This window comes from Piliocolobus tephrosceles, unplaced genomic scaffold (genome assembly GCF_002776525.5).
Source record: "Piliocolobus tephrosceles isolate RC106 unplaced genomic scaffold, ASM277652v3 unscaffolded_42, whole genome shotgun sequence".
NCBI lineage: Eukaryota > Metazoa > Chordata > Mammalia > Primates > Cercopithecidae > Piliocolobus > Piliocolobus tephrosceles.
Window position 1 is genome coordinate 187,226 of NW_022326531.1, and position 15,772 is coordinate 202,997.

Sequence of the window (15,772 nt, forward strand, 5' to 3'; positions counted from 1 at the left end):
TCAAATGATCTTTTCAAACAGTAATATTTTCTTTGAAACATACACTCTATTACCTCTAATTCATTTAGAACTTTATAGGATGAAGAAATCTTGTACATGATGGACAAATAGGTCATTTTGGAGAGACATGGTAAAAATTTAGATTTTAAAAAGGTGATTAAATATTGATCTTATATAGAGGTTAAAAGGGAAGTGCATTCAGAAAATGCAAGTAAAACTGTCTTAAGCAATTGTGATGCTCAGCACAGTCATTACAAAGATGATGGGAGAAAAAGCAGCTAATAAGACTATCAACAAGAAAAGTTCTTGACTGTTAATTTAAAGAAGAATCAAAATGTTATATTAGTATAGAAACAAAGAGTCTAAAAGTATGAAGGAAAGTGCATTCTAATGAAAAAACATCTTTATAATTATAAATTATAAAAAATTATAATAACACACTTTATAATTTTGTGTGCATATATATATAGAGATAATCAAGTCAGTTTGATAAATATTACACATCTTTGCAACAAGTATTACCATTATACTCTTGTTATATGCCATTATTACTTTATAACAATCAGGGGAATAATAAATATCTACTCTTAAAATAATCAAATTACCCAATGATAAGAAATAGTAGATCAAATATACATCCACTATTTCCAAACAGAAATATGGTACCAAAAGAACAGTTCAGAACAATACAGATTACCAACATAAAAGCTATTGAAATTTACTTTTTATAAATCAATGTAAATACCTGCACTGAAGCATAAATCCTCTAAAATAGCTCAATTTTTATGTATAGGTTGATACAAAAGTAATTGCGGTTTTTGCCATTAGAAGCAATGGTAAAATAAATAGCAACTAAGCAGTTTGATTACATGGTGATATTTCTGTGATCAAATAGTTTATATCAATCATCGAGCTATATACAAAAAAATAATGTTGCAGATTTATTGTATTTTGCACACTAATGCATATATTTCAACTTCTATATAACCTGAAGGGGAAATGAAATAACTAATAGAATGAGAGACAGAAAGATTGAGAGGAGTAATTAACAGAAGGAAAGAAGCCAGGTACAGTGGCTCACGTCTGTAATCCCATCACTTTGGGAGGTTGAGGTGGGTGGATAATCTGGGGTCAACCTACAGAATGGTAGAAAATTTTTGCAATATACTCATCTAACAAAAGGCTAATATCCAGAACCTACAAAGAACTCAAACAAATTTACAAGAAAAAAACAAACAACCCCATCAAAAAGTGGGCAAAGGATATGAACAGACACTTCTCAAAAGAAGACATTCATACAGCCAACAGACACATGAAAAAATGCCCATCATCACTCGCCATCAGAGAAATGCAAATCAAAACCACAATGAGATACCATCTCACAACAGTTAGAATGGCAATCATTAAAAAATCAGGAAACAACAGGTGCTGGAGAGGATGTGGAGAAATAGGAACACTTTTACACTGTTGGTGGGACTGTAAACTAGTTCAACCATTGTGGGAAACAGTGTGGCGATTCCTCAGGGATCTAGAACTAGAAATACCATTTGACCCAGCCACCCCTTTACTGGGTATATACCCAAAGGATTATAAATCATGCTACTGTAAAGACACATGCACATATATGTTTATTGCAGCACTATTCACAATAGCAAAGACTTGGAATCAACCCAAACGTCCATCAGTGACAAACTGGATTAAGAAAATGTGGCACATATACACCATGGAATACTATGCAGCCATAGAAAAGGATGAGTTTGTGTCCTTTGTAGGGACGTGGATGCAGCTGGAAACCATCATTTTCAGCAAACTATGACAGGAACAGAAAACCAAACACTGCATGCTCTCACTCATAGGTGGGAATTGAACAATGAGATCACTTGGACACAGGAAGGAGAACATCACACAGTGGGGCCTATTGTTGGGAGAGTGGAGAGGGGAGGGATAGCATTAGGAGATATACCTAATGTAAATAACGAGTTAATGGGTGCAGCACACCAACATGGCACATGTATACATATATAGCAAACCTGCACATTGTGCACATGTACCCTAGAACTTAAAGTATAATAACAAAAGGAAAAAAAGAAAATATACTATTCATGGGATGCAAACCCCATATACTCAGAGGGGCAAATTTTCATTTAAGTGGTTCCATAGGGCCACCTATGGGACTTGAGTGTGCATGGAATTCAGTCTATACAGAGGTTCTGGAGTCAATTCTGTGGGCATACTGAGGGATACCTGTATTTAAACGACTGAACTTCATAATTGGATTAAAGACACTATCCAAAAAAAAAAAAAAAAAAAAAAGAAGCATTATATAAGGACAAATAGAAAAGAAAGGATCTTTTTTCTTAAAAGAGTAGTTATGGTTTCTCCAATTTCACAAAACCTCAGTATAGAGGATTGTAAGTACATTTACAAAAATTGTCCTGATTTTACTTCCAGAAGTTTTTTCTTTCTCATTTGAAGAAGCTAGCAAGCTAATAATTTACCTACTATGATCTCTAAAGAAGTCACAACTTAAGGATGCACATTAAATAAAGTTATCTCAATTATCTAGCCTGAAGAGACCAAGTAAGGAAAAATATACAGGCACCATCTCATATGTGGTCTGTTGCTAGAGGAAGTATTGTAATATACGAATCTTGGTGACATCCAAGGAGTATGTGGCTGCACCCGACTTTCAAACCACATGTCATTTTGAGCATCACTAATCTCCTAATAAGCGCCTTATTACCATGCCACAAATTGGGATTAAAAGGCAGTCATAATCACAGACTTTTAATTAAGTTATACCTCACCCCAATCATAGTGAAAATCTCATTGTTTTATTAGGAAAACTACTAAACAACATAGGTCTACATGATGGAATTTAGTAGTTTTTCTAATTGGTAAAGTGTACTCTGTCAAGGATTTCTAATTCTGCCAATGAAGAATCATATCCTGGCGTATGTGATAAAAAATTAGAGTTGAAAAATCCTTAACCTTAATGTCCCAAAACTGTTTCTGTGATTTTTATGTTAGAAACATAGATTTATTATTACAGATAAAATGCCAGTTACTAGTAAGTTTGCTTTCTGTATTTTTTTAAAGAACAAAAAAGAAATTTCAACTAATTAGTCAAAGAGAAAGTGAAATAAGGAATTTCTATCATATTACTACCTAAAATTATTTCAAATTTAAACTGGAATTAGTCTAGTCTTAATGTGATTATTTTTAATAATGAATTCCAGTAGAAGTTATACTGGTTTGAAGACAGGGCAATCGGTTCATCTTCGACCAAAGAACATGCTAATATCTTAAAACTTCAAGTTGGCTTTTTTCCAATATGACATACACCATGCTGTTAAACCAGTCACAGGGTAGGGCATTTATTTATGTCCAATTGATTTTTCACTTTAGAGTGGCCAGCTGAAATCTTGTCTACATTTAAATATGAACATTTAAAGTCCTCTGACCTATAAAATTTTAAATGATGTCAGATGAATACTGGGAAAAGTATTTTCCAGATATGCTAACACAGCATTTTGCTATTTTTTTATTGTGTAGCTTAACATATTAAATTTCATTTATCTTCTTTTCCTATCCTTTAGAACAGGGATGTCTAATCTTTTGGCTTCCCTAGGCCACATTGGAAGATGAGGAATTGTTGGGGGCCACACATAAAATGACTAACACTAATGATAGCTCATGTGCTTCAAAAAATCACAAAAAATGCTCATAATGTTTTAATAAGGTTTATGAATTTGTGTTGGGCAGCATTCAAAGCTGTCCCAGGCCACATGCAGCCTTCAGGCCATGGGTTAGACAAGCTTGCTGTAGACTCTGTTGTTCAGGAGCAAGTAAAACCCTTTATTCATCATGTTATCCCTACTCTAGAGGTTGGCATAAGTAGGTACTTAGTTTATGATTAAAGAGGAAACATTTTAAAAATTCTAAATTGTATTAAATTATTTTTCTCCCCGCCACCCCTTACACTTGTAAAACACTACCTAGGTACTGTAAAAATCACTTTGTCTCCTTTAAGTCCGCAAACTACTCACATTCAGATTAAATCCATATAATATAAGGAATGTTTAAGGTTCAATACTTATCTACTTTTAACTTTATTTTTAACTTTATGCTTCATTGTGAAGATCAGTATCATTCTCAGTTCCTCATATTCATCACACCTCTTTTTAATGACTTCCGTTATGTATCCCAAATGCTTCTGTCTTTCAGTCACTTTTTGCTATATTAAAAAAAAAAATTACCTTAGACATTAGTTGCTATTTTACCAGTATTTCTCATTCAGGAAAAGTCAAAGATATCAATGCAAAATAGAAAGTATATTCACCAACACAAATTTCACTTCTATTACTTTCTCCACCCAATAACATCTTTTATTCTACCTTTCAGAGATTATAGCTGCTACAATTAGATTCCATGCTAGAGATTCTGAAAGAGGTCACTAATCCTCTTTTCACCTGGACTCCTGATCTTGTTGACTGAAACTTATATTACCCGACACTCCCATATTTTTCTTAGTAGTCGTGTTATTTATCTGCTCCCCTTTTTTTGACTAATATTTTAATGTATGTAGGTCTTTCTTGACTGCTTTTCCTGTAGAATATTTCAGAATTTTTCTAAATAGAACTGCCTTGTTGTCATCAATGTAAAATCTAGCACTTGAGGAGAGATAAGCATGATGTCATCTGTCTGAATATACATTCAACATACCACAATAGTAAATCATAGAAACTAAGATTTTATATTTTTTGGTTGAAAGTAATACTATCAGTATACTTGTCTATGTGAAACTTCTGTGTGGATTTTCAGTTTTCCACATTAGAGCTTTATATAGAATTTTCTTATTATAGAAGATAAAAGTTATGAAGATTCTTATATTTTTATCTTTTGAATGACTTTTGCATAGTAAATCCTTCATGATACTGGAGAAGATAAAAGTAGAACCATTTTGACTGAAGTGAGATAGACAGGGGTCCCTGAAGCCTAGATTGCATTCTCATATTGGCTTTCCTTGACTGTCCATTGGTCACTATCTTGTTTAGTTTGAATAAAACTAGTGTCTTTGGATATTTACATTTGAAGAAAACCAAGGTCCAGTGATATGCAAATAAGTTACAGAGCTGCAATTGAAAATATTTCCTGATATACAGTCTAATGTACAATCTATGGATGTTCATGTAAACAGGTATGAATTTTTAAGTTAATATCATTGGTCTGAATCTCCTTATCAGTATCATTTTTCCTTGTTCTCTCAAGTAACAACATTGTTACCACACTACTAGAAAGAGCAATCATTTAATGTCAAGTTTTAATTGTCTACTGTAATATCATAAAAATATTATGCATCAGTAAAGCATCAGATATAATCCTGATAAAATACATTAACTTACATTTGTTTGGTAATCCTCACTTAAAAACAAAACCAAACCTTTATGTTTATTACCTTTTCTCTTCTCACAATAATTATGAGAGTCAGTTTCTATTATGCCTATTTTAAAGATTGAAGGAAACAATCATAAGATCATACGTTTTGTAAGTTGCAGTGTTCAGACTCAAACTCTGGAAAGAAGCAATCTCAGAGCTCTCACCAGTATGCCATATTATACCAAAGTCATTTCTCGTTTTCAGATAAGTGCAAACATTCACTCATACACAGAGCAGTGGAATTTCCCAGAAGCTTTTCCTCCATCACTCTGAGATCGGGAATATAGTTCCAGATATGTAAGATGAATAAGTTCTAGAGATCTCCTGTGTAATAGTGTGCCTATAGTTAATGATATTGTATTATACACTTCCGTTTTTAAAGGGATAAATTGCTAAGTTTCCTTAACACAATAAATAAAAATTAGAGGAAAAGGAATGTCAGTTGCTTATCTTAATACTTCATATCCACTAGAGAATAAAAGTTACAGATAAAGATTTTGACCTTAAAAAGCAAAATGAATTTTCATTACACTCACATGCGTGTGTGTGTGCACACACATACACACACACACGCTATCTCCTCATGTCTAATAGTAATCTTATATTGTTATAAATATCTGGGGGAATTTTTAAACATGTTTTCTTTAAGCTTATTTCTGTTCTGAGAATAAGCAATAAAGTGAATAAAAGCTTAGAAGGAGAAAAAAACCATCCATGTTGATGATATATAGAGTCCTTTAGTCTTAATTCTGGCAATTTAGGCAAGTGTTATGAGATCAGAAGCATGTGTAGTTTATTTTAATATACTTGTCATCCTCACATAATTTTAATAACCAAAAATATAAATGCTATAGAGAAGTGAAATTGATAGGCTTTTTGTTATTCTAGCATTGAATAACAGTCTAGCTTTAAATGTCATTATTGTAGCGTGATTTTAGAGATGATCTTTCCTGTATCTGACAAAATTAGCCAGAAGTAGAGTGACTGGTGCAATTTACATAGACATGCTTCTTAGGAAGCAAATTATCATGGAAAGTTGGAGAATGAAATCTATTCCATTTATGATGTGACACTTGTCAAAATTCATTTTTATTAAAGCTGGGTAAGTGGGTATTATTTAATCTAATTAAATAGCTACAAGCAATAGGAAAAATTAGAATTTTTGAATTAAAATAGAGCAAAGGTGGTTGGAGGAAAGATAACATGACTCAGAAACTGTTCATTCTTCAAGTAGATTGAGAAATAAAGCAGTTAATATGTATAACCATCCTTCGGGCTAAACTAAATGTGCAAAGGGCATCTTTCCTCAGGGGCAAGGGGATAGCATAACATGGTTCTCAGGACTTCAGGGAAGATCTGAGAGCTTCCATATTGTCCCTCAAATACCTGACCCATGATATTCATGCTTCAAATACATTGTATAATGAAAACGCCCTTCAGATAGTCTTCTAAGCCATAATCAATCAAGTAATATTTAGTGTGAATTGATATTACAACAGACTTTAAAAAGAAGAAAAAAAATTGAATTTGATAGTTGGGATTAAGGGAATATTGATAGCATCAAAAGTCACTATATATTATATGTTCTACATTTGGCCTAAAATTGATGCTGGTCAGTATAATTAAACTCCTCACTTATATTAATAAATTCATAATTTATATAACTATCCATTAGAAGATGCATATGATGTGTATCTATAAAAGCTGTCAGATGTAAACATTTCAGATACACACACACACACTTTGGTTTTCTATATTAAATTCACACTCCTGATTTCTCAAGCAACCCCTCTACTTACCTCTGCCCTTTAAAGCACCTCTGACTTGTCTTGCTTAAGCTAATGTGATTTACAATTAGCATTATTATAATTACGTGGCTTTATTTCTATCAAAAGTTTTCTTGACAAATTCGTTTCTCACTTTGATTTAATATTAAAATATGGTCTTCTGTGACAAAAAGTCCTTACCAGCAAACACTCTTTTCACACCAAAAACGTGAGACTAAGATAATTGGCAAAATGCAAGAAGGTTGAAGATATGTACTTTCTTATTGGATCTTTGATCTTTACTTCCTTCACTTTTTGAGTTCTCAATAAAATCTTTTTGTTTATTGTATGCTTTGAAAATTTTATCCTGGCTTGTCAATTGCCTTTTGATTTAAGGTATTCATGTCATGGAATTATTATTATTATTTTTTTATTGAGACGGAATCTTTTTTTTTTTTTTTTTTTTTTTTTTGAGATGGAGTCTCGCTCTGTCGCCCAGGCTGTAGTGCAGTGGCCGGATCTCAGCTCACTGCAGGCTCCCCCTCCCGGGTTCACGGCATTCTCCTGCCTCAGTCTCCCGAGTAGCTGGGATTACAGGCGCATGCCACCACGCCAGGCTAATTTTTGTATTTTTAGTGGAGACGGGGTTTCACCATGTTAGCCAGGATGGTATCGATCTTCCAACTTTCTGATCCCCCCGCCTTGGCCTCCCAAAGTGCTGGGATTACAGGCATGAGCCACAGTGCCCTGCCACAAATGTTTTTAATACTTATGTAGCCACAGGCTGGGCTCGGTGGCTCACGCCTGTAATCCCAGCACTTTGGGAGGCCGAGGTGGGCGGATCATGAGGTCAGAAGATCGAGACTATCCTGGCTAACACGGTGAAACCCCATCTTTATTTAAAAAAAAAAAAAAATACAAAAAAATAGCCGGGAGTGGAGGCAGGCGCCTGTAGTCCCAGCTACTTGGGAGGCTGAGGCAGGAGAACGGCATGAATCCAGGAGGCGGAGCTTGCAGTGAGCCGAGATTGTGCCACTGCACTCCAGCCTGGGCGACAGAGCAAGACTCCATCTCAAAAAAAAAAAAAAATGTATATGTATATGTGTATATATATATATATATATATATATATATATATAGCCACAGTAAATCATATATTGTCTGGATTTTTAGTCATATTACAAAGACTTTCACTGCTTCACATTTAAAGAGGAATTTGTCCATTTATTATTCTAGTCTTCTATGGCTTATTTTGTTTTTGCATTTAGATGCTTAATCCATTTGGAATTTATGTATGGTTTGAGATATTTTATCTAAAGGCTGTCAGATGTCATGGTACCACTTATTTACAAGCTCATCTTTCTCCAGTGGTTTCAAATGTTTGTTGTGTTAATTACTCAATTTTCATAGATAGATAGATAGATAGATAGATAGATAGATAGATAGATAGATAATAGAGGTATATATATCCATGTGCCAGTAGTACACTGTTTTCATTACAGCGAATATTTATACTGTGTTTTGGTATTAATAGGTCTTTTGATCCTAGGGCTGCTGTGACAAAGTACCACCAACTGGGAGCTGAAAACAATAGAAATTTATTCTCTCACAATAATGGAAGCTAGAAGTCCTAAATCAAAGTGTTGGAGGGACCATGTTATCTTTGAGGGTATTCGAGAAGAAGCTGGTCCATGCTCTTCTCTTAGCTTCTGGTGAAGCTACACATCCATGGCACTCTTTAGCTTGTAGACATACTACTCCTATCTCTGCCTCCATCAGCACATAGTATTCTCCCTGAGAGTCTATCTCTGTATCTTTTCTTTTAATGACACTAGTTATATTAGATTAAGGGTTCAACCTATTCGATTATTATTTAATTAATTATATGTGCAATAACCTTATTTCCAAAGGTCATACATTGATGTTCCAAAGGTTATGATTTCATATATATTAATGAGAGACAAAATTAAACCCGTAACACTACCACCACATCATAGTTTATGTTTTGTGTATTTATTTTCCTCAGTGTTTACCTGGCTATTATTGATTTGAATGTTTGGTTTTCCTTATAAACTCCAAAATCATCTTCTTCAAGTCCAAAAATAGCTGGTTGGAAGTTTTATTGGAGTTAGGTTGTATTTATAAATTAATTTAGAGAGATCTAATATCTTTATTCTATAATCTTATCCAAGAACAGTGTTTATTCCATTTGTTCAAATCTATTACTATTTTTTAACATTTTAACAGTATTTTAAATATTTTTTCACCTAGGTTTTACCCATTCTTATCAAATGTAGAAAGGGGTAGGATTTGATGTGTGAAATTGTCTCCTTGTTTATATCGACTTTTTTTATTTTAAAATATTTTTATATTAGTGTGTTATACAAGAGTTTTAGCTTATTGGCACCCTTTTCTGTTAGTTTAGTACTTTAGTGACAATATTTTTGTTTGTTTTCTTCTTTAATTTAGTGATGGGTATGGGTTGCCCACAACACCAGAAGTTAGCTCTGATTTTTTGGTTTTCAACTTTTGTTTTTCTCTTTCTTTGCTGAAGAGTGGCTATTTCTTTCACTTTGTCTTTTTTTAAAAATCTCCCAAAGCTATGTGTTTAGAAGACAGTCTATTTAAAACATGCCTGTCTTTTAGAAGCATCTTTTACTGGCATACACCTTCCATTTTCCCAGAAGTTTTCTGGGAATATGTGCTTATTCATATCAGTAAGTTAGTCTATAACAAGGTTTCTATTAATATATTCGTGGGAAATGGTTAAGGTGCAATGTGGTACCAGAAAGATTCTTAACTGATATACCAACATTAAATGATCTACCAACATTAAATACCTTTATTGATTTTCATGTCATATAAATGCAAATTATGTCCAGTTAGCAGGAGTGACTATCCATTTTTACCTCTTCAATGGTATTAATATTAGTCATGTACCAGCTATCGTACCATGTGTTGGCTTTAATAATGTGACATGGTCCTGATTCTGGCAAACAGAGCCCAGAAAGTGACTTTTTCAAAAACATGATCCTGCCATAATATTTTTCTTCTTTACAGTAGTTTACTAGACTGTGTATTTGATAACTAAGATGCTTTTTAAATATATATGCTTGTAATTTGATCTTTAAAATGATTAGACTATCTAAAGCTGTTTGTCCCATTGAAGACGATCATGTACTTAAAAAATATCTGATGGAAAGCTGATGTATATTAACAATAAATAAAAATCGTACTGAAATAAATATAAATGTGATTTGCAAAATATAATTTTCAGATGATCCTCATTTAAAAGAAAAACATAATATGAGAAAATTACACCTGATTAAAGGTTTTAGACATTTTCTCAGAGTATATTTCAAGTAAATTCTACCTTAACGTACATTATTGACATTTTATGTGTTTAGAAGACAGTCTCTTTAAAACATGCATGCCTTTTAAAAGCATCTTTTACTGGCATACACCTTCAATTGTTTGTTGAAGGGATATGTTTGCAAATATTGACATGCAAAAATAGACATATTCAAAAGTTTTTCAGGGGGCAGCCACTTTTACTATCTGATTAAAATACAAACTATATCACTTTTAAATTAATAAAACATATTTATAACTTTGAATTTTATAATAAAACAAATCAAGATTATCATCACATCTGCCCTAATGGTGTGTGTTATATAAAACTGTTAAAATTATTAAATGTGTGTTAAGTGTGTATTCAAAGCACTGCATAATTTTATATCCCAAAGGGTATTTAAATCTTTTACTGTATTACTCAAGTATCTCCACAGTAAAGAGATATGTCAAAACAAACTCTCAGGGCACAAAACAAGGGACTTTTATAATGATATTAGAATATTCTGCAAAGTATAAGCCTAACTACCCAAAAGGAATTTTTTCTTACTTTTTGAATTAAATAACTTTAATAAACTTGTATTTTCAAGCAGGCATAATTTAAATATATTCAAGCAATTTCAGAAATGTCGCTTGGATCATTGGAACATAGAGCACCTTTTCTATTCCCTGCTTATTCAGTCATGGTCTTGTTAACTCAAGAATCATTCTACTTACAAGAGGACTGGCTCAATCTGCTGTCCTGATCTCTTCAGACTACTCTGAATGCCTTTTCTTCCCCTTTCTTTGTTCTGTCTCTGTCCCGCATATTCTCTCATGTCTCTCTTAATTACATTCTGTTCCAATGAAATATATCTTCATTCCACTATCTGTATTTTCTAATTAAATTTTATTTTAAGTTATATTTGTGCCATGTTTCAATTAAATATTGCAAAGGAAGTCAGGATTGAGAAGAGACCTAGAAGCAAGTGAGAAATATGTGAGTAATATTTCCAGATAATCTATACTATTCCTTAAATGATAAATGAAAATTATGAAAGTATCATAGAGATGCAGGTTAAATAAAAGACATCTGAATGTTTTTTCAAAACATTAAGGGATCAAAAGGTACAATCAAAGGTAGCATCAAATTAAATTCAATGTTTTCAACCCAAGAAAAAATAAACAAATAGTAGAGACATCTTTCATTTTCCCACATTTCACCTCGAAGTTGGCTTTTCAGTTGAAGAGGGGTTGCCATTCATGTGAAGAACATTCCTTGCTATCCGTTGTGATTAGATTATTGTACTCTAAGTTAATGTGACAAATCTTGAATTAGAAACAAATATTGGGAAAATTAATATGGAAGGGTATTGTTTTCTTACCTCTGGCCATTAAATAATCAGTATTCTTAGACTGAGGATAGGTTACAACTTTAGGCCACAATTTTAAATTTCGTAAATAGTAACTACCCCAGCTTATTATGGTTGTACTTTCATTCCTGTGACCCTTGGCATGTTTATCTTGTCGTTTTTCTCTCTTTCATATATATACCTTATACTAATGACGAAAGAGCAAAACAAAGTGTTTTACCTATCAACTATTCACAAGCTGAGTGCTCCAATTTCTATAGTCCTCTCAACTAACAATTGAGCTTTGATCAATAGTAATAGAATTAAAACCTGAGATAAAATAAACACAAATTCTATCCTACAGTAAGACAAAGAGTTATTATATGAAACACTTTTGTTTTGGCAACATTTATCCAGTTTTATTTTCTGTTACTATGATATATGAATCTTTTGCTTTTTCAAATTTCACCTTTACAATTTTAGTAATTTCTCTTGTTGCAACACCTAAAGAATTGGTAAACATTATAGATGATTTAAAAGAAACATTTTATCTTGCAGGCATAATTTTAAAAGTCCTACTGTCTCTTTCTCTTTCTCTCTCTCTCCATATATATATGCACATATATACACACACACACGCACATATATATATATATATATATATATATATATATATAGCCATAAAACATATTGAATCTGGTGACCCACACGAATTTCAAAATTGTTTTGTAAAGATGTATGATTTGCTTTATCTTATAATTCTATCTTTTGGGTAAGAAATAAACCAGCAATGCAATTTAAACAAACTAACAGTAAATAATATTTAAAATATAATTAAACATTAAAACATAGAAAAGGTCAATCTTTTCTAAAATTTAGAGTTTCTCTACATATAAGCCTAATTAACATTATTCCAAGTAATAATTAGTAGCCAGCAGTGTATTTTACTTTCCACAAATCATGCTGTAATGGAAACAGAACTTAACTCAGTTTTGAAGACTTGTGTTGATCTTTGCCACTACACTGAACCATAGTGTTAGCTGTGAGGTCATGGTCAAGTGACTTCATCTATGTCTTTTTTGTATATTAAAACACATATGAGAGACCTCTGCTTCAAGACAGAATGTTCTAGCAGTTAAACACTCATACTGACTTATAGAGAAAACTATGGATTTTATCTTAAACATATATTTAAAAGCATCCAGAGAGCTATGAAAAAAATAAAGTGTTAAATGAACTAAAATTCCAGAAAGGTAAAATATCTTCTGAGGTGAGCTAAGCAATATGCAGCCAGTTCTACTTTAAATAGGGGTGTCAGAGTTTCTTGGCTTTGGGCTAAAACTCTTGCTTTGTTAGAGAAAGTAAGCTGATAGAGCAAGAAGAAATAACTCTTAGAGGGTCTGTAGAGATGGAGGGAAAAACAAAGGTGGATATGAAAGAGATAAAAAAAAAATCTCCTATCAATCCTATCATTAATTTATTTGCTATAATTTAAAGATTGAAAATCCCAAAAGCTAAAGAGTTAAGCTGAAAATATCTAATGGGCAGAACTGAATTTCCCACAGTCTTTCAGGAACAAGTAGGAAAAAGTAAAGCAAAGCAAACAAATAAAAACAAAAAACAGAACCTGCCAGCCTCTCAATCAAAAATAAGGAGGATAAAATCTAAATTTACCAATGCTGCGTTTATGCCAAGACCTAGCTCAATCTCAAGCTTTATTGATGTGCTCAGATTCTCATTGTATTTGTATAATGGAGGAAAAGAGGGATGTTCCCTGGTATATGATAACATTATTGGGGCCTCCATAGGTCTTCTATACAAGGTGCGTAAATATGGTTAAGAATTGTCAAACATGCAAATAAACAAAGATATATGACTGATTACTATGTATAAAAACATACAGGATTGTTAAGATAACAAATAATGCAGGAAGTAATGTTAAAAAAAATGACTTTGAAATAACTAAAAATAATACACAGGCATGTCTCAGATACATTGCGTGTTCAGTTCCAGATCACTGCAATAAAGCTAATACTACAATAAAGTGAGCCACACATTTTTTTGGCTTCCCAGTTAAAATAATGCTGTTTACAATATAGTATTGCCTATTCAGTGTGCAATCACATTATGTCAAAAATGTGCATACCTTAATTTAAAAATAGTATATTGCTAGAAAATGCTAATAAAAATCTGGGCCTACAGCAAATTGTAATCATTTTTGTGATTGAATGTCTTGCCTTGATGGTGCCTGATTGATCAAAGTGGTCACTACTGAAAGTCAGGGTGGCTGTGGCAATTTTTAAAAGTAAGACAACAAAGAAGTTTGCAGCACTGATTGACTCTTTTTTTCACAAAAGGTTCCTCTGTAGCATGCAATGCTGTTTGGTAGCATTTTACTCACAGTAGAACTCCTTTGAAAATTGGAGTGAACCCTCTCAACCCCTACCACTGCTTAGTCAACAAAGTTTATAAAATATTCAAAATCTTTGTTGTCAGTTCAACAATGTTCACAGCATCTTCACTAGGAGTAGATTTTATCTCAAGAAACCAGCTTTTTCACTCATTCATAAGAAGAAACTTCTGGATGCATTAAAACTTTATCTTGAGATTGAAGCAATTCAGTCACGTCTTCAGGATCCACTTCTAATTCTAGTTATCTTGTTTCCAACACATCTGCAGTTAATTTCTTTGCTGAATCCTTGACTCTCTTAAAGTCTTCCATTGGAGTTGAAATCAATTTCTCCCAAGTGCCAGTTAGTATTGTTATTTTGGCCTCCTCTCATGAATCATGAATTTTCTTAATGGTATCTAGAATGGTTGAATCCTTTTTAGGTTTTAAATTAACTTTGTCCAGATCCATCAGAGAAATCACTATCTACAGCAGCTATAATCTTACCAAATGTATTTCTTAAGTAAAAGGACTTTAAAGTTGAAATTACACCTTAATTCATGGGCTGCAGAATGTATGTTGTGCTAGCAGGCATGAAAACAACATTAGTCTCCTTGTGCGTGTTCATCAGAGCTCTTAGGTGTCTACATGCATGGTCAATGAACAGTAATATTATGGAAAAAAAAAAAAACCACCTTTGTTTCTGAGAAGTACTCTCCAAAATGTGCTTAAAATATTCAGTAAACCATGTTGTAAATAGATGTGTTATCATCCAGAATTTATTGTTCCATTTCCAGAGCACAGCTAAAGTAAAATTAGCATAGTTTTTAAGAGGCCTAAAATTTTTAGAATGGCAAATGAGCATTGGCTTTAACTTTAATTGACCAGCTGCATTAGCCCCTACCAAGTGAGTCAGAATATCCTTTGAGGGTTGAAACTAGGCACTGACTTCCCCTCTCTAGCTATGAAAGTCCTGAATGACATCTTCTTCCAAAAGAAGGTTGTTTTATCTATGCTATAAACCTTTGGTGTGGCTACCTTCATAAATTACCTTAGCTAGGTTTTCTGGATAACTTGCTTCAGTTTCTACATCAGCACTTGCTGGTTCTCCTTGCAATTTTATGATATATAGATGGATTCTTCTTTTAAAACCTCATGAATCAATCTTTGCTAGAGCTCAACTTTCCTTCTGCAGCTTCCTTGCCTCTCCCAACCTACACAGAATTGAAAAGAGTTAGGGTCTTGGTTGAAATTAGGCTCTGGCTTATAGGAATGTTGTGGCTGGATTGATCTTCTATCCAGATCACTACAGTTTCCTCTATTTCAACAATATGCTGTTCATTTTCTTATCATTTGTGTCTTCACTGAGGCATCACTTTTAATTTTCTTTAAGAACTTTCTTTTTTTAATTCACAGCATGGCTAGCTATTTGGCACAACAGGCCTAGATATCAACTTATTTTGGATTTTGGCATGCCTTTCTCACTAAGCTTAATC